Source organism: Schistocerca nitens, chromosome 9 (genome assembly GCF_023898315.1).
Source record: "Schistocerca nitens isolate TAMUIC-IGC-003100 chromosome 9, iqSchNite1.1, whole genome shotgun sequence".
Taxonomy (NCBI): domain Eukaryota; kingdom Metazoa; phylum Arthropoda; class Insecta; order Orthoptera; family Acrididae; genus Schistocerca; species Schistocerca nitens.
In genome coordinates this window covers 374,150,480-374,176,262 of record NC_064622.1, presented here as the reverse complement: position 1 = coordinate 374,176,262, position 25,783 = coordinate 374,150,480, and positions in this window count along the sequence as shown.

Genomic DNA, 25,783 nt, shown 5'->3' with positions numbered 1-25,783 from the left:
GTTCCCTGGCAACACACACACTATTAATAAACTAAAATTTAATTGTACTATATACGCCGCTATGAAGCAATTTGCATATACTCTAATTATTTAACAAAAAATATTATTTAATTTTGTATAAAGGACATTCGTCATTATTGTAATATTTTCTGTAATAATATTCTCGATGTATTTATGATTGTAATATTTCTATACTCATAATGTAATTACGAAATGTGTCAATATCTGCAATAAGAAAAATGTAAAATACAGCCGCAGATTGCGAAGAGACAATAACAGTTGAGAGTCGTATAAATAGGAATACATAGTGTGCATTCTTTGTCTTCTTACTCGAGAGCTGAGAGAGAGAGGAACCTGTGACGTAGTATTTTATGAATGGGTAGACTTCATTTGTCTGTATCTAGATTTAGCCGCCATTAGAGGAGAAATTACAAACTAATGTAAGTTGAATTATTGTTGTGGTCTAAATACATTATAATTTATCAAAAGTGTGTATTACTAATCTAAATTAGCTTGCCCATGTCATCTATAATATTTCTTTAAAGAATTTTCAGCATTTTTAGCAATTATCGCTGGTGTTGCTGGGCTGTGCCGCGACCGAACGATTTGCAGTGGCGGTACATTTAAAAAATTGTTCCGCTAAGAAAAATGTAACCAAACCCGTAAATCGGGAGCAGATAAAAATTAGCAGTGAATTAAGAAAATGTTTTTCTTTTACAGCAATCCTGAGACTGACTGAATTTATTACTAGTTTCACATTTGTGCATTCATAGGCGGAAAGTTAACGTTGAAATTTAACAATTTGTTGGTTCTTTCAAATAACTTAAATGTATAGTGAAGTGTGTTTTATCAATGATAATTAAACGTCGGCTTGTCAATATTTAACCATTTTCTGCTAACAGAGACAGTCTTGTGTTCCATAGCTAACGCCGGGAAAGAATTCAGTGAATATTTAAAAAGAACCACTGCATTTAGAAAATGTGTGCCAAGGCCGAAATATGTAAAAGATTTAATTCTCAACTAAATATTCTTAATCAGTTAATGTGAATTTATCAGTATGAGAAGGTTGACTAAGTTCACGTAATTTTAAATGTACTTAATTCTGTCTAAATGAATTTTTATTACTACACGTAAATAAGGGGTTCTACAACAAAGTTCGTACTGACTGAAAGAAAGAGCAAATAAAAAAAAAAATTTAAAAAGTAACATTTACAACCCCCCACCCCCCGTACATGTTGCATAATCAATTCACATTTCATTTCATTTTTTTTTAAATTTCATTTCATTATAACCCGATGAACTACATGTTAACAAGTCAGGCAGGTCTTCCTTTAAAAGCAGTCGGATTTTCATCACTTTATTTTCATTTCATTGTCAGTGAAAACAACATTTTTTTCTGGAAATTGTCTTCACATATTTCAAATGATAGTCCATAAAGACAGTCCTGATCATTCATCATAGTAAAATTGCAGTGGTTTTTTTTTTCTCAAAGCCTGAGCAGTAAAAGAAAATGCACACAGAAGTAGTGGATTTCCATAGTCTTGAAGAAGTAGTGTTGTCCTTCCAACGGAAAGACAGTGCTGACTCTTGACATGCAGACAGGTAATGGGCCACAACAGAGCAAACCCACAGCAGAGTCAGTCGAAGTTGAAGAATATTGGTAGGTAGGTCATCACAGAGCAGACCACTGTAGTCTCGTTAGAGATTATAGTATTGGTGGGCCACCAGAGGTGCAGACCCACTGCAGTCCTTGTAGAAATAATGGTATTGGTGGGCCATCAAAGATGCAGACTCACTGCAGTCCTTGTAGAGACGGCCAGCAGCCATCTGTTGCGACTGTGCAGGTGCACAATCACCATCGAAGAGTCTTGCAGAGAATATAGCAAGTCCATAAACCACCGCTTGTGCACGCACAAAGTTTTTGGAATTGTCCTTAGAACCAGCAATGCTGTTAATCAGTCCCTTGTTGAATTATTAACACAAATCCAAACACTATCAGTCCCTATTTCTCACATATTGTCCATATACTATGACCAACAGAAACGTGTGCAGTGAAATGTAACTTACAAGTTACTTAATTTAATGAACTGATGTCAATTACAATTTTATAACATAAGAATACAATAACAAAGGTACAAAATACATCATTAAAAACATAATAATACAGATAACATTTGTAGTAATACAGGCTTTACAAAACAATAGAAATAAACAAATACATCAGTGTTACTGGAATTATGACATAAGTAAATACATAAAAGATCAGAATAACTTTTGAAACATCAACTTCACACATGAGCATTAAAACAAAACAGAATAAATAATGTCTAAGCATCTTTACAAAGAAAATAACATATTATTAGAAAAATTCCACAACATAACTCATATCAGCTAAACACATGAAGACAGGAAAAACACAAATATACAAGAGTACACAAACACATAGCAGAATAACACAAGAGGAAAGGGCAGGGTTTGTTTTCAGTGTAACATTTGGTACTGCAGTCCAACCTAAAACTTCATTCCATAGATCTTTCGTCTTATTTCAACATTTGTTTCCACCAAAAAAATCCTATCCAAGCATGCTTTCTGTATTTATATGTTCACGTATTTCTTACCTCATTATTTAGTTTCCATTATCTTGCCTCATCGTTTATTTCCAAGAAAATCCTACCTAAACCTGTTGTCCCTAAACGCTACTTTTTTGTTCATATCCTCTTTCAAAATACTTTTTTGGCCACACCATTTTCTTATAGCTTCTCAATGTATTTCTTCCAATTCATCACAACTCGTCCTCTCATACAGTCTACCCCATCTTAAGCTAACTTAAATCTACTGAGCTCAGATGCTAAACTAAGGAACGAGGCAATGCAGCAGCACAAAACAATTAACACAAACAGCAGTGACAAAAAATGCAGAATTGGAAAGCAAGCAGCATTATAGAAATTAGCAAAGTAATTGCAATATTACAACTAATATAAGGCAATGTGCAGCAAACAAGAAAAATAAATCCGTAGTAAAACTGGCTTAACACATGGTAAAATTCAGTAGAACTATGCCTGGCAAACAACAGCAGTAAATGCTATCACTTATATCTAAACATGACAAAGCTCAAGCAGAAAAAATATTATAGTAAAAATGGCCATGTTTAATACCTATGTTACATCTTAACACTAGAGTGATGCATCACGATAACTTACTCTACCAAAAACATTACCAAGTAGTTGAAAAGAAAGTTATGTATGCAGTTACTGTTATTAATCCCTTCTTATTTTTCTTTCCATTCCAAGTGCTCCTTTTTCGAAGAATGTGGATCATAAAATTATTATTTAATAGATCTGTTGGCAGAAAGTGTTCACGTTAGCAAATGCACTTAATTTTATTTTATAAAACCAATGCTGCAACACAGCTGGAAACCAGATATTAAACAAAATGAGCAATCTCTCAACTAGAAAGACAATAGATGTAAAATGTTTCTCATCATTTCATTAGGCATTTTCATACATCAACAGCATAATACACATTGTCGTCGTAATAATAACATCATAAAACCTCAGCCAAATCTCAAAATCGTCGTAGCTTCCTCCAATAATTTCAAAACCTAAAAAAAATTCTCTGCTCATTTCAACAGTGTCATCTACCTCAAACGTACTTTAAAATCATTATCCCATACCAAATACATCATTCAAAGCTCTCATAATATCACAATGATTCCGAAAAAATATCACAAAGTACAGACGAAATACAATTTCATCAGTGTGAAGTTATCCAACTGTGTAATTGCGTAAATATCTGTCACTGACGTAGTAAAAATTTTTGTTTCTCTATTAAATAATCAGATAGCTGTGTAATTCAGTGTTAGAGAAATATGGTACCGATGTGTAAAGTTGTATAAGCAAATACCATATTAGCTAGGGCTCCTTGTGCTTGCCAAACACATGGTACACAAAGTAAGCGTGTACCCCCCTGAGGATTAATGTAATTATACTCTCAGGTGTTACAAATTACAGCAATGGAATTAAATGTATCACAGAAAACTTTCTTTGTAATTAAAAAAATCTTGAAAAACAAATGGTTCAGTACAAAATTAATCACTCAAATGCGTGTCCTGTAATGCTAAATGTGCGTCTTGCTGTAAGATAATTCTGTGGGAGCGTCGTAGTTATCGTCCTCTCTAAGCAAAGTTCTACTGAAGTCATTGTACTTACCTCATCATAAACGAAAGTGAAATTCTTTGCGTATAGATATTGTAGTTATTACGTACCTTACCATGATCAAGAAAGTACTATAATGTAATGTATTGTTGTGCTACGGAAAAGGGTGTCTCATTGTAGCTATACCACAAAAGTTACTATTAAAACATGTTTTACTTTCCAGAAGAATTCAGAAAAACTGTGCAGATATAAAACAGATACACCGCAAAAGCAACAATGTAAATTGTGTCACATATTAGTAGCGTCGTGATATAATCATGTGGCTATCAAAGAAACCAAATGCTAAGTCATCTTTAATCTCACCGAATGTACTTCAAATAAAGAGTATCTTTTCAAGTAAACCAAAATGTTGCATTAAAATCTAATTAGCAGTCAATGTTCTAAGTATGTAAGCCTGATAGTCGTTACGTAATCGTGCAACTAACAAGCAAGAATGTACAAATAACAACATTGTGTCATCTGTTCACTATAACAGTGCATTCGTAATTTCTGTTTAAATAAGTTCTCTTGGTTCTTGACTGGATATTTAACTTCAAACATTGTTGCATGTTAACAGTTTATTAAGTCTGACAAAGCATACTATAAATGTGAAGTGAAAAGTTTTATGGAGAAGACGAAGTTAATAAGCAGATTATCTTTCAATAAACGGTTTACATGTGAAATGTGGTGCAATCTTTTACCCTTACTAGTGCACAGAGTTTCAACTTCAAAGAAATTATCATGTTGTATACGTCAGTAAGGAATGCTAAAATTTGCCCAAGGTCAGCGTCTATGTTATTTTTCTCTGAGCCAGCCGGCGCACGTGGCTGCCTGCGGTGCAAGTCATTGTCTGCTATCTCTTTGTTGGCGTGCGTCGTTATTGGGATTAGGAGACCTAACTTCTACAAATTCACCTTGCCGAGAGGGCCCAGCCCTGTTTGAATCCCGCCAGTTCTGATGAAATTCAGGTCTGTCGTTATGATTATATCGTCTGTCGTCATGTTGGTAGTTCCTGTAGTTTCTTTGTTGTCAGTTAAGTGGTAGAGAATTTCTCCCTGAATCGTAACTGCGCGCCGGACCGTTGCATCTAAAGTTATTCTGTCTCCCTTGATAATAATTATTTTGGTTCCCATATTGTCTGTTTATCTGATTGTCTCTATGATAGTCACTACCGCCGAGAGGTGATCTTTCCCTGTAATTATTACTACTCTGACAACGGTTGTCATACGGGTGGTGTCTGTTTTGGTCACGATTTTTGTTGTGAGAATAGCCTTGTCATGTCCAGTTATTATTTCTTTCATCGCGGAATTGCGACGGATGTGACCTGTAATTGTTGTGTTCCTGTTTTCGCGTTCCGCGATCGTCAGTGTCAATTTCTAATTCTTGTAAGAGTCCCTGTAAAGCTTCAATGTCGTCTTTGCAACGTCCCGCCAAAATAATATGTCGTAAATATTCAATTAATTTGATGAAGCAAATGCGGATGAGTTCTGAGGGGCTGTATGGGTTTGACAGGTACTGATTCTTGTGCAACATGTCTTCAAAATATTTCAAAAGACTGGAAAATTCAGATTGTTCGAAATGTTTCATCATTATGATGCTATGTTTTACTCGGTCTTGTGTAGCTTGAGACCAATACGCTGAGAGGAAGGCATGATAAAATTCTCCTTCACTGTGGCAATCATGAATGACCGATCGCATTCTTACAGCTGGTTCATTCTCTAAATAGCCACACATAAATTCTAATCTGTGCTCTAATGACCAGTTGGGAGGAAAACAATGAGAGAATTGATGAAGCCACGCTTGTGGATGAATGTTGTTGCCGGAATTCTTAAATATTTTGAATTTACATGTAGTAATAAACAGCTTATAGTCAAAATCATCATGTCGGCGAGTCGCATGTCGGTCATTGTTACTTCGTTTCGGCGCTTCCATCTCAAAATTCGGTGTACCTTGCCAATTTCTTGCATAATTTCCGAAGTGCCCTGTGTTATTATTTAGTGGCTGTTCCGTATTTCTATGTCCCTCTTCCCGTATTGGAGTGCGAGTGTCCTCTGAAATACGTAATACTTGTATTACCTGTGTCAGCTGATCTTGTACTTCCCGGATTTCTCTTTGGTGTTGCGTATTAATTTGATTCTGATTTTGTTTGAATTTCCTAATTTGTTCGCACTCTTCTGTGTCATTAAAGACTACCCGTTTTGTGTATTTCAGATTATCATCTACCTTCGTAGATAAATTATTTAGCTGATCCAAAAGTTCAACTACTTTTCTGATAATGAACTAATTTCCTCCATGTGTCTTTCTGAACCAATTTTCAGAGTATCTACTGTGTCCTTTAAGTTTTCGTGACTTTTTGCAAGTTGCGTAACTGAATCGGTACATGCAACTGAGTCAATTTTAGCTTTCAAGGTCTTATGATTTCCATGAACAATAGTTTGCAGTTCTTTTATGGCTGCCTCGTGATTGTGTAATGCATTTTCATGCCGCGAAAAAATAGGTTGAAAATGCTCACAAATTTGTGTTTTTACATCATTACAGACTTTTTGACATTTCGATTCAATGTTATGTAATTCAGTAGTTAAATCTTCACGTGTTTGTTCAAGCGTGGTGTCTAACTTTTGAAGCTTTTGCTGTGTTTGTCTCTGATTTTTTCCATTGTGTCTAACTTTTGAAGCTTTTGCTGTGTTTGTCTCCGATTTTGTTCCATTTGTTGCATTAATTGCAATAATAATGTATAAGTGTCTAGCATCTGTTTCTCTAAGCTTTTTGGCAGTGCATTTTCACCGGTAACATTCACATTTTGACAAGTAGAAAATGTGTCTTGACTCATTTGAGAAAACGGTGAGGACCCAAAACCTGAGTCTACAGTATTTGCAATATTGTGTTCTGTCATTTCGGATTCCTGAGGCGAGCTGTTTCCGACCGATCGATCGATAATGCTTCCCTGTTCACTACTTGTTTCATTGTCTACACCGTCATTTGCCGCCCGCTCCATTTCCCTATGCACAATTACCAAATTACCACTTTGAATGTCGTCACTATTATTTCTCAGTTTACTTTGGAGCCTAGTGTTACGTTTTTCACACGCCATTATTGTCACAATATTTCACACGATAACACAGAAAAGCACAATTTGAAGAGCAAAAATAAGAGAACACATTAACATAGCACTGAAAATAATATCTAGTTGATTGCAAGCGCAGCTGCAAAATACTTGGTGCAAATCTACATGCATGCCACAACTGTTTTATTGTACAACAATGAAAGACTGCAACTACAAAGGAGATTCTCTCTACAATTACGCGCTAGCAATAAACAATAGCTACACTAATTAAACTACAAGATTCCAGTGAGGTATCCTCGGCTAAGGGTCGACATATGAAACATCCCCTTAGAAAAATTGTACATGACTGTGCTTAAGCTGACACACAATATTTTTTTTAGCGCAACGCAATCTGACTTTCAATAATCCCTACAAAAGAGTGGCCCTGACTAACATTAACCTATACCGTTCACAAATCACTTACCTCGCAAAAATCTTCGTTACTCGAACTATTGCAATACAGCGAGCGCCACTACTGCCAGCTAAATAAAAGATTCAAACTATGGAAGGCACTAACTACTGATAGGCATAGTTAGCAAATTAAAGATTTTAATAGAGAACAAACGATGTATTTACCTTAATAGACATAATATATATATATTATGAACTGCTATATATATATATATATATATATATATATATATATATATATATAGCAGTTCATGACATCCATTCTTACAAATGTACTGTTTCTGATGGACACACCTCCAGATTATCCATTCTCAAAAATCCGCCATCTCACTTCCCCACATCCACCACTGCTGGCGGCTCACCTTGAACTGCGCAACGCTACGCGCTGTTAACATGCAGCTGCCCAACACTACAATGGCAGACAACAATGCAAACTAGCCACAGACTGCACACAGCACAGCCAGTGATTTTCATACAGTGCACTACGTGGCGTTACCAATATAAAAACCTAAACAGCCTACTTACAATTTCAAATGATTTTTTTCAAAGACTCAGCACGATGTGCAATTGTCTTTTGGCTGACTTCACAATCAGTTTCATTTAACATAATTGCTTGTTGGACTTAATGGACACTGGTTGCTAAAATTGGGTCATTCTTTTTGTTAGATCAACTATATTGGGGTAATACAAGGCTATTATACTCTTTTAGATAGATAAATTAAACGTAATAATATAAATTGGACAAAAGTCAACAAGAAAAAGAAACCCAAAAGGAAATAAAACTTACCATTACTATCTTCATAATTTGAAAATTCATTTGGATGCAGAGTTAAGAATTTTTGATATTTCTGGTCTACAATGCTTTCGCCAGATTCGCAACCTGGTTTGCTTACAGTGATGTTTTTAAACTACGTGCTGTTATTGTTTTGGTATTTATGAATGCATATTATTGCACGATTACAGCTGATGATGCTTTCCAATGATTATTCACTGTCTTCTCACATTTTGAACAGTATGTTATAAGCAATAACAAATTTGGTACTACACTATTAAATGGATTTCTCAAATGTTCACTTTTACTTTTATAACTGCCTGCCCATTATTTTTGTTCAGATTTTGTACAATATATTTATATTCTATCGGCTGTACATAATTTTCTTAGGCTACATTTCTTTAATTTGTTACAGATCTGAAGATAATTGAGTATGTTTGTAAACAGTTTGTAAAGTTGTTTTTTGTAATTCTTTGATATGACGTTACGAAGGTAAGATAACGTTCTGACTCTATATAAGTTTTTAGCCACAATGGATAATTTGTATATGATCTACTTATGTATTTATATTGGTTTATTCATATATCTGGATTCCGTAAATTCATTACCTTACATCTTTTTACTTTATTTTCCAGTTCTCCCAAGTGCATTTTGCCTTCCTGTTTGAATACTTGATACTGATTTTGTGTGAAACGTATTCCATTCACTTAGGCTGTATTTTGCTCAGGGCAACACTGCACAAGCATTGCACACTTACATTTATTTTTCGTACGAGATTTGAAAATTGCATACGAGGTGTAGCTTATGTAGTTCTTCGAGATACACTTGGGCGAAGATGACGACGTCGTAAATTATACCTTTCACTACGCCAGCTCCCGATTTCCAGGTAATTAGGTAGTGCAGGTGCAGACGACAAAATCATTTGTCCCCACACGAGTCAAGCCTGTAACGTTCAACTTCTTACACTTCGACGCTGTGTAGTATGAGGTTTGCAGTTCATGTTCAAGTTCAGTTTTCATTTGTGTTAGTTCCGAGTAACTTTGCCCCCTCTCGATACGCTTTTCGTAAGCTTTGCCATCTCCTGCTATTATTTCAAACTCAGATGGCGTTATTAATGGTTCATATTCACCGCTAAGGGTTATACTTCTGCGCATAAACTGTTTTCATAATTTTGTATGAACACTCGGGTATAGTTCTGAAGGATTGGCAGCTTAAATAGCGTCGCCGCCGCCACCGCCCGTGTGAGTTATCCGAACGACATAGGAAACTGTCCCCATAAGCAGTCCTCGCACGGGACGTGGAAGCATTCGTGGATGATGGATCGGCCGTGATTTTTAACGTCGAAACTTGGAATCCCATGCGTCACAGCGTTCTGAAGCATGAAAGATTCTGTAAGACAAGTCAGATTTTTGCTTCATTGTGGGAATATGTCCAGCGAGAACAAAGATCGCTTTCTTCGTCAAAAGCAGCACTTAGAACTTAGGAGACGCCATTTTGGGTTACATCATTTAGTGTTGAAGCCCACATTTCTTGAATTTTATGTTATAATTTACATAGTATGAAAATACATTGCTTCAGAGTACAAGAACATATAGTAGTATTTGATGCAGTATAATGAGGGGAAACGTCATATTTGTGGTTAAAGAGTTTTCGTATTCTTTCTTTTCTTGTTATAGCTTGCGCGTTGTAAATAAGTAATTCAGCTTTATTAGAAGAACGAATTTCTATAGATTACTTCACGTTAGTACACTTATGTAGAGAAGAGTGACCTTTTTAATTCTAATTTTTATTTTAATTATTTATTTTCGGTGTGGAGGAGGCTAACGGGCTCGAACAATGTACTAGAGAGCAGTCTTTTGCAGCGGATGTCGAAACGTCGATCGGAGTAAATCGCTGAATGTTGGAAGGTATGTTGACTAATGTGAGGCGACAGTAAACAGCAGTCAAATAATTCGCGAAATTGGTATATGTATACAAAAGCGTCGTGTATAGTTTTTATTTTCATGTTCAGTATATCATGTCCCAATTCCGTCAATCTAATCTGAATCAAATACTTTACAAAAGTAACACATGTACTCAATGAAAATACTTTCTGAAATTTATATGAGCGAATTTGTTTTTTAAAGTTCTTATTTTTATTCTTTCCATTATTTAATGAGCGTTTTATTAATGTGATTATGGTTTGATTTAGCGATTCCATTTGCTCCTTTTATTTAAGTCGAGTCCTTTTAATTATTTTTGGGGTGGTTATGAAGTCTATATTGCGTACTGTTCTCCGTAAGTTAACTCTTTGGAGCACGGTGGTATACATAGTATACCACCTTTTGAAAATTTTCTTGGCTCTTTGCACAGTGGTTTAACTGCACGACCACCACTCTAATATGCTCACCTAGTTCTCTACTTATCAGACAGATGGCACTCACTGCCTATAAGGAATCAGTTCCCGCCAAGAATTGCATAGATTACAACTGTGAAAGCTGCGTGCTGAGTTGTGCATGGTTTTTGCGTGTGAATAGTGGTTTATAACGAATTTCTTGTTGCGCCTGTGTTTTTTCCATATCTTGGACGTCACAGCTACGGTATGAACCCATGTATACATTCATATGCACAATCTTCCGTTATTTATATACAATTTATTTTGGTGGTATATTATTTGTACCACCGTGCATGTAGCAGTATTCTATTGCATTTCGTTTCCTAGTATAAAATTCGAAATCCTCCGCTACAAAGTTTAGTTTTTAATTGTGTTGTGACTTATTTTAGCTCTTTCTCCATTTTGTTTTGCTTACGTATTCTTTACTTGGATTCAGGCTGTTGTTTGAAAATGAAAATGTCAAGAAGAGGCTTACGAGATGAAGAAATCGAACGATTATTGTGTGAAATTCCATCAGACGAGGATTCCACTGTTGACACCACAGATGACGAATCTGATTATGAAGCAAGCATTGTTGCGGAGGCTATTGTGTCGTCTGAAGGCGAAGTTTCAGAGAGCGAGGAAGAAAGTGAGTCCACTCCGCCAAAACGCGCTGCTGACACAGCGCCAACTTGGGGACAACAATTCAATGCTACCTCAGGAATGCAGTTCGACAGTGAATCAGGACCAAGTGCTTTTATTAGGGACATTGATGATCCAGAACCTATCGATATATTCGAAAAAATATTTCCAAAAGAGCTAGTTGAGCTAATCGTTTTCCAAACAAATTTATATGCGACGCAATCTGGCAAGTCTTTCACTCCAACAACTGACAATGAAATACGAACTTTCCTGGGAATCAACATTTTGATGGGTATAAAGCGTATGCCAGCATACAGAGACTACTGGTCTAGTGCCCCAGAACTTCATGATCGTTATATTGCATCTCTGATGGCAGTAAATCGGTTTGGATGGTTACTGAGGAACATTCATCTGAATGATAACACATTGCATCCAGAAAAAGGACACCCAGGTTATGACAAACTGTACAAGCTGCGACCAGTGATCAAGATACTATCTGAATCTTTTTCCAAGTGTTACCAACCCAGCAAACACCTAGCAATTGATGAGTCAATGATCAAATTCAAAGGCCGCAACAGTATGAAACAATACATGAGAGATAAACCCATAAAGCGTGGTTACAAAGTGTGGATGCTGTGTGACAAGACCTCTTACAACTTGAAATTTGATATTTACACCGGAAAAGTAGGTGACACAGTGCAAACAGGCCTTGGGGAGCATGTAGTGCTGAGTTTGTCCTCTGAACTCGTAAATAAAGGCCATTATCTTTATTTCGACAACTATTTCAATAGCTATAACTTGTTGGCTGGTTTACAGCAGAGAAACATATATGCCTGTGGGACAGTTCAACCAACAAGGAAACATTTACCCAAATTAAAAACAGACAAAGAATTAAGCAGAGGTGAATTTGACTGGAGGGTCAGCAACTGTGGCATCCTCTACTTGAAGTGGAAAGATAAGAGAGCTGTTCATCTCCTTTCAAATTTTCACAGTCCTGAAGTTACTACAGTGACTCGCCGTGAAAGAGATGGTTCACGCATAGAGCTACCTTGTCCTCAAGCAGTGATGGATTACAATGCACACATGAACAATGTCGACAAGTTCGACCAACTGAAAAAATCATATGAAATAAGCCGGAGAAGTAAAAAGTGGTGGCACCGAATATTCTTTCACCTGCTTGATGTCAGTATCGTCAACAGCTATATAATTTGGAAGGAACTAGGCGATAGAGAAAAAATGACTGCCAAAGTCTTCAGGATGAGTATCCTGCAAAGCTTAGTAACCCAGAAAACACCATTGAGGCCATCTAGACTTCATGAGAGTCAAGTCCACGTAAAGAAAAACAAGCCATATGTTTCCTCACGCCAGCGTCTCGACAATTCATCCCACCAGCCAGAGCGTACTACCGCCAGACGTTGTGCGAAATGCAGTACAAAAAAGAAGCAAGTGCGCACTTTCTGGATGTGCGCTGAATGCAAAGTGCCTTTGTGCCTTAGCAAAACAAAAAGGTGCTTTCAAGATTTTCACAAAAAGGAATAAGAAACATATTTTATTTGTAAGGTTTGTAATTTGATTTTGTATTGTAAATGACCAATTGCCAGAAATAAAATTATTTTACATTAATTATACTAATTATTACTGCTTAGAGTAGAATTTAAAGGTGAGTTACAAGCACAAACCAAGATATCTCAAAAACTTTAGGTACGGCCCTAAGTGGCATGGTGGTATATTATATATACCACCATCTAAAACCAAAATCAATACAATAAAAAATTTTAATTCATGTTTTCCTTTATTAGCAACCCCACCAGACATAGAAAATGCATGTTTTATTAAAAAATTAATTAAACATAAAATCTGTGCATCAAAGAGTTAAAGAATACGGTAATACCATATGCGTTTCGTAGCAGCAGATCTCGTTGAGTCCCTTTTCTGGAACTTCTCCACCTGAAATCGTTATAGATAATAATTTATCGCTCAACGGAAATCGATTGGTACAGCCAAGTGCTATGCTGTGTCATGTATACGGCATGTGGCGTTCAACTTTAGTTTGTGAAATTATTTAGGTCTTCGGAGAAATATTCTCGACGAATCCCAAAACCGTGTAAAACTGCAGGTTCGCACTATCAAACCACACAACACTTCCGAACGACTTGCGTCTTTATAATCACTGAATATTTCTTTTGAAATGATTAAGGTTTATGAACTCTACACACCTGATACTCCATTTGTGCTTTTATGTGTATTTATTTTCTTCAATACCATAAAACATAGATTACTTCCTTAGTGGCAGCTTCCAACAATCTCCTCTCAATTCGACATAGAGCATCTCTCTTCCATTGTCCAACATGGAATAATTAACTCTTTGCCGTAGTTTAATACAGTCTGTATATATTTGCTATCGAGTTCGCACGAAGATGCTTAAATTCCACAGAGTATTTATCTCTTGCGCAGGCATTTTACATTTATCGTCATATTAACAGTCCGTCGCACTTTATTTATGAGCTTTTACATTACAAAACGCTGCAATTTGTTTGTTTCGAAAATAATTAATTGAAATGAGCCGCTATTATAAATACGTTTTCGATTTGTTTCTAAACTGTTTTCTTGAAACTGAAGTATTTACTTCTTTGCGTTGTTCTGTCAAGTCATGAACTGTAAAACTCATATTTATTGCCAGTGTTATATTTATAAATGCTGCTGGTATGTTCAGATAGTGACTTCTTGATAATAAGACGCTTCATAAGGTATTTAATACACTCTGATAATAAAACAGTTGTGTGGTGGAATTTTGTTAATGCAAGCCGCGTTTTGTGCAACGAATTTTGTTTCCCGATGTAGCACATTACTAACATGTTCTGCCTGCGACATCAGATTATTTCAATCTTAAGAGCAGGAGCTCGTATGACATCAGAAGTGGAAAACACTGTCTCGCAGATGGAGCACAACGACATCTCTCGTTTCGCCTGATGTTCTTCAAAAATCAGACACCAATATCTGTGCTTTTGTCATCTACATTTTTGAAGGATCTCTCTTGTAATATATCTTTTGCTTCATCATTTTATTTTCTCTGACTATAATTAATTACTTGCTGCCTTATAGTGTGATCAAAGGGACACTATCTTGTTGTAATGCAATCTCTTGTTGCAAATGATTCAGTGCGTTCCCTCTACTGATGTATCAAGATATGGGATGAAACAGTGAATCCTACTGGCATCCATTAGTAAACATTTCCTTGACAGCAACAACGTGAAGTGACATGTTAAACGGTTTTTAGAATAGTCCACTAAACACCAATGAAGTAGTTAAAATCACTCTATTCCTCTTTTGTTTTCTTTAAAATTAGTTCTCTGGACTGCCACCTGTTCCTTCATTTCAAATAACCCTATATGAGATTACTGCCAAGGATGTGAGAGTGTAGGTTCTAACAGTTCTCTGTTCACTCTGCACCTCGCAAGTTGACAAATATACGACAGACACGTTACCAAAATTCTAATTTTCACTCGCCTCGTATCTTCGTACGATATTCCTAGTCACACCAGGCAGCTCGTGGTCGCCGTTTGTTCATCACTCATCTCTGACGCTGCGTTTATCACATTGAAGAAATGGGCCAGACCATAGAGTAGAAATATCTCTGGAGTGAGCATTCACATGCGCAGAACAGATTTTGTGTTGTCAACATACGTTGCCACAATGGTCACGTGATCTCGGGACGCCGTAGATTTGTCCGACATTTGTCCTATAAATTTTGAATGTTGTCATATCGCTAGTAAAGACAGATTCCCTTCGTAAGTGCTGTGGATTTAGTATACACGTTTGCAGGCACCATAGCAGTTTACGTCTGATATTTGAAATAAATTGGGCTCTTAGCTTTGAAGAGCAAAATGAACGAGCATGACGTCACAGAAGCTTCACGTTAGCATGTATTTACAATGTCTTTCATGTCACATCTCGTCAAGTCGCTTAACACAGTACTGAACGGCGAAATTGGGGTTTTGAGTCACCATCCCTAATATGCATAAAATGTTATAGTATCAGAAGTGAGGAGCTAACAACGACAAAATTTGTCAATGGCCGAAGCAAACTTTATAACCTATGTTCGTGATCCATTATGTTTGGTAAATTACTGAAAAGTGAGACAACGTTTCAAAACATCGACAATTATTTGCTAGGGAATATATGTACATTCGTACACATCAAAGAAAGCTTCAAACGAATTAATGAAGCCTGTTAAACTTATCCATTATGTTTTTTCTTACGTAAATAACGTCATAAACAACTGTATTTTACTCCTTCATTAAAGCTGACTTTTTTGCTTCAAATGTCATACGGTGGAATTTGCTTCGTCTACTTATGTTCTTATACATATCCATTGTGGGCGTCAGCGCCGTTGTGTTATCGTAAAACCTAAATAACTTTTCGCCTTCAGATATACGACCTCGGTTGTGTAAGAAAGTGGAAAAAATATCCCAGTCGTCATGGAACATCTCCAATTGGTCACTAAAACAAAGCGCTATTATAAAATAAAGATTATGAAGATACAACAGTACAAAATCCACTATTATAAGGAGAATGAGCGCGGTGAAAAAAGGTTAACTTATGATGTTAACAGACTGGTACCGTTAAAATTTTCTTCCCAAGAAACCGTGACGTACCGTGAAGTGACGTGAAGTTCCGTTGACGACCTGTGCGAATGCCTCCATTCGAAAGGTATTGTAGAATGTTTTGGTGTTACGTGACGAGACGTGACGTTACCTGATGGCGGACGTGAATTGGCGCTAAACAATCGACGTCGTCCCTAAATCACGTGACAATTCCAGTTTAATGTTGACAACATGCGCAGGACGCAATGCTCACTCCAGATATATTTATACTCTATGGGCCAGACAGCTGCTGAAAAAGATTTTTTAACTAATTATCTCGTCAAGACATTTTTAAGCGCAACAATGGTTCATACATCTGGTAAAATGAATAAAATCTTCCTAAATCATCGTGACGACTTATTTTCCACCGGTAATTGACCAATACCCAGAAAATCAGGCAGTACTGTTACACAAAATATGAGAATTCCTATGTACATCAGACAGAAACCAGATGGCAGTTATAAGAGTCGAGGGGCATGAAAGGGGAAGCAGTGCTTGGGAAGGGAGTGAGACAGGCTTGTAGCCTATCCCCGATGTTATTCAATCTGTATATTGAGCAGCAGTAAAGGAAACAAAGGAAAAATTCGGAGTAGGAATTAAAATCCATGGAGAATAAACAAAAACTTTGAGGTTCGCCGATGACATTGTAGTTCTATCATAGACAGCAAAGGACCTGGAAGAGCAGTTGAACGGAGTGGACAGTATCTTGAAAGGAGGATATAAGATGAGCATCAACAAAAGCAAAACGAAGACAATGGAATGTAGTCGAATTAAGTCGGGTGATGCTGAGGGAATTAATTAGGAAATGAAACGCTTAAAGTAGTAAATATTTTGCTATTTGGGGATCAAAATAACTCATGATGGTTGAAGTAGAGAGGATATAAAATGTAGACTGGCAATGACAAGGAAAGCGTTTCTGAAGAAGAGAAATTTGTTAGCATTGTGTATAGATTTAAGCATCAGAAAGTCCTTTCCGAAAGTATCTGTATGGAGTGTAGCTCTGTATTGAAATAAAACATGGACGATAAACAGTTTAGACAATATGTTACGAATGGAGTAATGAATTTAAACGTAATGCATGAATCAGTCGGTTTTCACGCAATTAATTGTTTACATCATATCTCCTGTACTATAATAAGACAGTATTTGTTACCCGACAGTAAGGGATATGTATACCAGATTCGGATGAAGTTAGTCCACTGGTTTAGGAGATGATGTGGAACACACACACTAAAACACACACACACACACACACACATCCATTTTTTATAATATGTACGAATGTGTCGCTAGAAGGAGCGGTAGGACTGGGTTGAGCTGTGAGTGGTCTGTTACTTTTTAACACCTTTATTCAATAACTTTCCAAGTTAATTTCACAATAAATATTCGGCAAGTTTATGCAGCACAGTTTAAATCTGCGTTGTAGCACTAATGTCTTTAACAGTACAACACTGAGGAGAGCTACAATCAAACTTAATAGTTTAAAAAACAAGATCAAAATTTACAATTAAAAAGCAATTAATACTCTCCGGGTATCCAAAAATAGTCTTAGAAAACAAGAGTAACATATTGAATAATTCTACGAGTACTCGACACACGAAAATTTCTCAGTGGCAGTCATCGAAAATAGATTTCATAAAAATCTTACGAAATGTAACTGAAGTCCAGTTACGCAAGGAGCGTAGCGCTGAACATATCGACATTTAAGAAAACAGTAACTACTCTTATATCAAATTTATACAAACCGCCTGCTGTTAAATTAGCTGCAACCAACGGACGATCTATCCAAACGTGTCAGATACTAATACACCTCTAGCTACCACAAATGGCCAAGAATGTTTAAAACGTCTTGTGCAACTGTAAGTTCATGTTCAGAGCGAGTTCATAGAAGCATGTTAAAGAAAAGAAACAATCTTGCAACATAGTTAAGTGAGAAGGAACTCGATCGAGACAATTCGACTATGAAACAAATACATTTACGAGTATGTTGCAATTGTATGTCAATACATGCCGAGATAACAACTACTAAACATTTGTTGTGCACCGAGAACTACTGCGCCACTGCACTGACTGACCAGTTATCTTGCGAAGAGACAACGCAATTTCATAACCAATGTGCGGGACACATAGTAATTAGACAGCAACCCAGTCACGGAAAGACCTGTTGCACCTAGGAATCACTGCTCTCACTCCAAACGAACACACTAATATTTGTATGAGGGAACGAGCTAACCACTACTAGTCACGGAAAGTTAGAATAAGCCTGTCTGATCACACTCTCTCACAGGCTGAGTCGCTGTCTCCAGAGTTGACTTGCAGGTACAGGCCGAACAGATAGCTCTAAAGCAATTTGCGCGCAAATTGCCGTACTGCAAAATACTAACACGAATTCTTTACAAACGATTGGAAAAACTGGTGAAGCCGGCGTCGGGGGAGATCAGTTTGGATTCTGTATAAATGCTGGAACACGGGAGGCAATAGAGGCCCTAAGACTGATCTTAATTTAGGGGAAGGCAAACATACGTTTCTACCTTTTTTAGACTCAGAAAAATCTTTTGACAATGTTGACTGGAATATCCTTTCAAATTCTGAAGGTGGCAGGTGTAAAATACAGGAAGAAAAATGCTATTTACAATTTGCACAGGAACCAGATGACAGTTATAAGAGTCGAGGAGCTTGAAAGGAAAGCAGTGATTGAGAAGGGAGTGAGACAGGTTTATAGCGTATACCCGATGTTATTCCGTCTGTTTATTGAGCAAGCAACAAGATAAAAATTTGGAGTGGGAATTAAAATACATAAGAAAGAAATGAAAACTTTAAGGTTTGCCGACGACATTGCAATTCTGTCAGAAACGGCAAAGGACGTGGAAGAGTAGTTGAGCAGGATGGACAGTGTCCTGAAAGGAGGATATAAGATGAACATCAATGAAAGCAAAACGAGGATAATGGAATGTAGCCCAATTACATCGGGTGATGCTGAGGGGTCTAGATTAGAAAATGAGACAAAGTAATTAATGAGTTTTGCTGTTTGGGTGGCAAAATAACTGATGATGGCCGAAGTTAGAGACGGTATGAAACGTAGACTGGCTATGGCAAGGAAAGCGTTTCTGAAGAAGAGGAATTTGTTAACATCGAGTATACATTTACGTGTCAGGAAGTCTTTTCTGGAAGTATTTGTATGGAGTGTAGCCATGTATGGAAGTGAAACGTGGACGATAAACAGTGTAGACAGGAAGAGAATTGAAGGTTTCGAAATGTGGTGCTACAGAAGAATGCTGAACATTAGATAGGTATAGCACGTAACTAATGAGGAGATATTGAACAGAATTCGGGAGAAGAGGAATTTATGGCACAACTTGACTAGAAGAAGGTTCAAAAATGGTTCAAATGGCTCTGAGCACTATGGGACTTAACTTCTAATGTCATCAGTCCCCTAGAACTTAGAACTACTTAAACCTAACTAACCTAAAGACATCACACACATCCATGCCTGAGGCAGGATACGAACCTGCGACCGTAGCGGTCGCGCGGTTCCACTAGAAGAAGGGATCGGTTCCTAGGACATTATCGTATTGGAGTGAAGCGTGTAGGGTAAAAACCGTAGAGGGAGACCAAGAATGAATACACTAAGCAGATGCAGAAGGAGGTAGGTTGCAGTAGTTATTCGGAGATACAGAATCTTGCACAGGATAGAGTTGCATGGAGAGCTGCATCAAACCAGTCCAGAGACTGAAGACCACAACAACAACAAGCCATACTGCAACCGTTCGGGCAGCCCACTTTTCTTACGGGAGTACACGGCAAGTGCCATAACCCGTTTTCCCAGAAACTTCGTTCAGTGGAAAAGGAGACGAAATAAGCGAACACGTGTCTCGGCTTATCCGTAGTTACCCGACCACTTCTGAGAAAACGACCATCAAAGTTTTCGACGTCATTTAGAGTGAGCAGCAAGTACAGACAAATTGGTGACGAAGTGGCTAGTATCGCAGCATTTCGCTTGTGCATCCTGTCTTCGAAACTACATTATTGTTTTTATTTATTCATTTTTTTCTTTTATCTGCCCATGTCTGCAGAAGGTTACTACACGAATATTACTTACAAAATTAGGATATACAAAGGTATTATATAAATCGCAAAATTATAACTGGGTTTCACAGTAAGTGCGATGTATTTATTATACAGCATATGTGTGTGTATGATATTTTCGGGGTTACAATCTTATCAAATTCTGATATTTACCGGGTGATCAAAAAGTCAGTATAAATTTGAAAACTGAATAAATCACGGAATAATGTAGATACTGAGGTACAAATTGACACACATGCTTGGAATGACATGGGGTTTTATTAGAACAAAAAAATACAAAAGTTCAAAAAATGTCCGACAGATGGCGCTTCATCTGATCAGAACAGCAATGATTAGCATAACAAAGTAAGACAAAGCAAAGATGATGTTCTTTACAGGAAATGCTCAATATGTCCACCATCATTCCTCAACAATAGCTATAATCGAGGAATAATGTTGTGAACAACACTGTAAAGCATGTCCGGAGTTATGGTGAGGCATTGGCGTCGGATGTTGTCTTTCAGCATCCCTAGAGATGTCGGTCGATCACGATACACTTGCGACTTCAGGTAACCCCAAAACCAATAATCGCACGGACTGAGGTCTGGGGACCTGGGAGGCGAAGCATGAAGAAAGTGGCGGCTGAGCAGACGATCATCACCAAACGACGCGCGCAAGAGATCTTTCACGCGTCTAGCTATATGGGGTGGAGCGCCATCCTGCATAAACATCGTACGTTCCAGCAGGTGTTAATCAGCCAGGCTGGGGATGATGCGATTCTGTAACATATCGGCGTTCCTCTCACCCGTCACGGTAGCAGTTACAAAACCAGAATCACGCATTTCCTCGAAGAAAAACGGCCCGATAACGGTAGATGTAGTAAATCCAACCCATACCGTGACTTTCTCGTCGTGCAATGGAGTTTCCACGACAGTTCTAGGATTTGCGGTAGCCCAAATACTGCAGTCGTGGGCGTTGACAGACCTTCGGAGCGTGAAATGAGCTTCGTCGGTCCACAACACGTTACTCAACCAATCGTCACCTTCCGCCATCTTTTGAAACGCCCACACCGCAAACGCCCTTCGCTTCACTAAATCGCCAGGTAACACATCATGATGCCGATGGATTTTGCACGGATAGCGTCGGAGGGTACGCCTAAGTGCCAACCAAACAGTAGTGTATGGAATGCCGGTGCGACGTGCGACTGCACGAATGCTGACTTCCCTGTGCATAGACGAACCCACTACAGTCTCCATTTCTTCCTGAACTGGCTCAGCAGCATTACGCCTTGCGCTCGTTCGGCCACTACGGGGTCCATCGTCTAAACAACCTGTGGCTTCGAACTTCGAAATCATTCTCGCCACAGTTGCATTTGTCAACGGACCTTTACCCGTTCGAATCGCCTTCCTATGGCGATAGGATCGTAACGCTGAACTAGCACATTCCCCATTCTGATAATACAGCTTCACTAAAAGCGCCTTTTAAGGTAACGTCAACATGCTGCGACTGCTGGCGCATCTGATTCTCTCTCTCTCTCTTTTTTTTTTCTTTATTGTGATTTCATTCCCCTGCCCCATATGGGCGGGGGAGGGCTGTCAGCGGCACAATCCGCCGCTCTTCAGCCGAGAGACACGACAACTAAAACAAGAATAAAATGATACATACATAAGGAGATAAAAAAGGGGAACATAAAACAGAGTAAGGGGAGAAAATGGAGGTAAAAAGACATGGACATGTAGACGTTCATGGGGGACAGTTAAAAAAAAAAGTTACCAGAAAGTTAAAAAGCACAGTTGGCGATTCTTGAAACACAGAGAAGACACTGAATGCGAATGCACTGGTTAAAAGTTGGCCACAGTATTAAAAACACTCCAAAACAACACACTTAAAACCCACTTCGAGCACACACGACGAAGAGTAAAACTACCAGATGGGACCTGCCGAGGGAAAGGTCAGACTGGATGGAAAAGGAGGGGAGAGCATGGAGCAGCTGAGGAGGCGGCGGGATGAAGAGAGGAGGGGCAACCGTGGGTTCACGAAGAGGCACTGAAAGGAGGCACAAGAGATGGAGGGGGAGTAGGAGGGGAGAGCCGCTCAGGAGGAGGGAGGGGGAGGAGAGGGAGCCCTGAGGAGGAGGCAGGAAGAGGGGGTTAGAGTTGGTAGGAAGGGTAGATGTCAGGGTGAAGCTCATCATCTGGGAGGGGTAGATGGTGGAAGTTGTGTGTGGAAAGGAGATGGAGGGTGTGGAGATGGAAAGAGGGAGGGACACAACGGTAAAGGCGCGGCAACTGGTTGGGAGTGGAGAGGAAGGGAGACACCAGAGGGTGAGGGGGATCAAGGCGGCGGACAATATATAGTGTGCGGATGTGTTCAAGGAAAAGGAGAAGGTGGGGGAAGGGGATGAGGTCGTAGAGGATGCGCGTGGGGGACGGAAGGCGGATGCGGAAGGCGAGGCGGAGTGCATGGCGTTCGAGTATTTGGAGGGCTTTATAGAACCGGGGAGGAGTGGAAATCCAAGCGATGCTAGCATAACAAAGGATGGGGTGGATCATGGATTTGTAGGTGTGAAGGATGGTGGAAGGATGCAGACCCCACGTCCGGCCAGACAGGAGTTTCAGGAGGCGGAGGCGGTTGTGAGTTTTGTTTTGGATGGTAAGGAGATGGGGAGTCCAGGTGAGGTGGCGGTCGAGTGTGAGGCGAAGGTATTTGAGGGTAGGAGAATTCTCTCTCTCATTACAGCTCCTTTTATACACGATTGTCATGCGCAGTCACTGACGTTTTGCTTCCAGCGCCATCTGTTGGACATTTTGTGAACTTTTTTTTCTTCTTGGTTCTAATAAAACCCCATGTAATTCCAAGCATGTGTGTCAATTTTTACCTCTCCATCTACATTATTCCGTGGTTTATTAAGTTTTCAAATTTATACTGACTTTTTGATCACCCGATATTTCTTATATCAATTCTTATATTTTATTCTTATGTTAATTCTTCAGGAAAATTTGGTGGATTCCCTTGGATAACACCAATCATAGGAACATTCGAATAGAAATTCTGAACACCTTGAGCATCACGTGAAGTCATGTTTACGACAGTGAAATTTCTTCATATGAATCTCACTCGGGAAAGAAACAAGTTAACACTGCTGTAAATTTCACACGTTGGCAATAATTTCGTGGCAAACCGCTCTTGTTGTTGTTGTTGTGGTCTTCAGTCCTGAGACTGGTTTGATGCAGCTCTCCATGCTACTCTATCCTGTGCAAGCTTCTTCATCTCCCAGTACCTACTGCAGCCTACATCCTTCTGAATCTGCTTAGTGTATTGATCTCTTGGTCTCCCTCTACGATTTTTGCCCTCCACGCTGCCCTCAAATGCTAAATTTGTGATCCCTTGATGCCTCAAAACATGTCCTACCAACCGATCCCTTCTTCTAGTCAAGTTGTGCCACAAACTTCTCTTCTCCCCAATCCTATTCAATACCTCCTCATTAGTTACGTGATCTACCCACCTTATCTTCAGCATTCTTCTGTAGCACCACATTTCAAAAGCATCTATTCTCTTCTTGTCCAAACTGGTTATCGTCCATGTTTCACTTCCATACATGGCTACACTCCATATAAATACTTTCAGAAACGACTTCCTGACACTTAAATCTATACTCGATGTTAACAAATTTCTCTTCTTCAGAAACGATTTCCTTGCCATTGCCAGTCTACATTTTATATCCTCTCTACTTCGACCATCATCAGTTATTTTACTCCCTAAATAGCAAAACTCCTTTACTACTTTAAGTGTCTCATTTACTAATCTAATCCCCTCAGCATCACCCGATTTAATTTGACTACATTCCATTATCCTCTTTTTGCTTTTGTTGATGTTCATCTTATATCCTCCTTTCAAGACACTGTCCATTCCGTTCAACTGCTCTTCCAAGTCCTTTGCTGTCTCTGACAGAATTACAGTGTCATCGGCGAACCTCAAAGTTTTTACTTCTTCTCCATGAATTTTAATACCTACTCCGAATTTTTCTTTTGTTTCCTTTACTGCTTGCTCAATATACAGATTGAATAACATCGGGGAGAGGCTACAACCCTGTCTCACTCCTTTCCCAACCACTGCTTCCCTTTCATGTACCTCGACTCTTATAACTGCCATCTGGTTTCTGTACAAATTGTAAATAGCCTTTCGCTCCCTGTATTTTACCCCTGCCACCTTCAGAATTTGAAAGAGAGTATTCCAGTTAACGTTGTCAAAAGCTTTCTCTAAGTCTACAAATGCTAGAAACGTAGGTTTGCCTTTTCTTAATCTTTCTCATGACTGGCTCTCCCAAGGCCATCAGTAGTTCTAATGGAATGTTGTCTACTCCCGACGCCTTATTTCGACTCAGGTCTTTCAGTGCTCTGTCAAACTCTTCACGCAGTATCTTATCTCCCATTTCATCTTCATCTACATCCTCTTCCATTTCCATAATATTGTCCTCAAGTACATCGCCCTTGTATAAACCCTCTATATACTCCTTCCACCTTTCTGCCTTCCCTTCTTTGCTTAGAACTGGGTTGCCATCTGAGCTCTTGATATTCATACAAGTGGTTCTCTTCTCTCCAAAGGTCTCTTTAATTTTCCTGTAGGCAGTATCTATCTTACCCCTAGTGAGACAAGCCTCTACATCCTTACATTTGTCCTCTAGCCATCCCTACTTAGCCATTTTGCACTTCCTGTCGATCTCATTTTTGAGACGTTTGTATTCCTTTTTGCCTGCTTCATTTACTGCATTTTTATATTTTCTCCTTTCATCAATTAAATTCAATATTTCTTCTGTTACCCAAGGATTTCTATTAGCCCTCGTCTTTTTACGTGCTTGATCCTCTGCTGCCTTCACTACTTCATCCCTCAGAGCTACCCATTCTTCTTCTACTGTATTTCTTTCCCCAATTCCTGTCAATGATGACCTCCGTGACGTCTTATGACGGTACAATATATTGCCTATGTTTCTCTTAACGGATCACTTTTGCGAAAACATACGCTTGATTATGAATCAAGATATACCAGAAGAATTTCGCCGAAAACAATTTCAAATAATTTTTTCTTCTTTTTTTAAATATATTTATTAATTCAGCAGACATACAATTTTAACCGAATAAAGACGTTATTTCAGTATACATTAGTAAACATTTGTGTAATAATCTTCTACAGACATGGATAGATAAACAAAAAACAAAAATAACAGACAGGTTTCGAACATAGGGTGGGAAAGAGAAGTCGTGACACTAGCCACTGTACGACCATGTCAGTTGAACTATTTACTCGCTAAAAGGCACATAAAGAACCTCGAAACCTTTGATCGTTCTTCTTTTATCAGAAATGGTTGAATAATTATACGCCTGTTTGCTTACTTTGACACCTATTCCACTGTGTTTTTCGGAAATCGGGTAGTGGCACTTGCCCTGTTCTCCTTGTTAGCCGACTCGACCACGTCTGCCCAGGCGTACTGTTAAACCCGTACGCCCCACTTCTCGGGCGGTGCCGTTGGCTTCCTTGCCTATGTTTCTCTTCCGGGCGGCTCCATTGTTATCTCTGCGCTATCACTAGCTGGCGCCCAAAAGC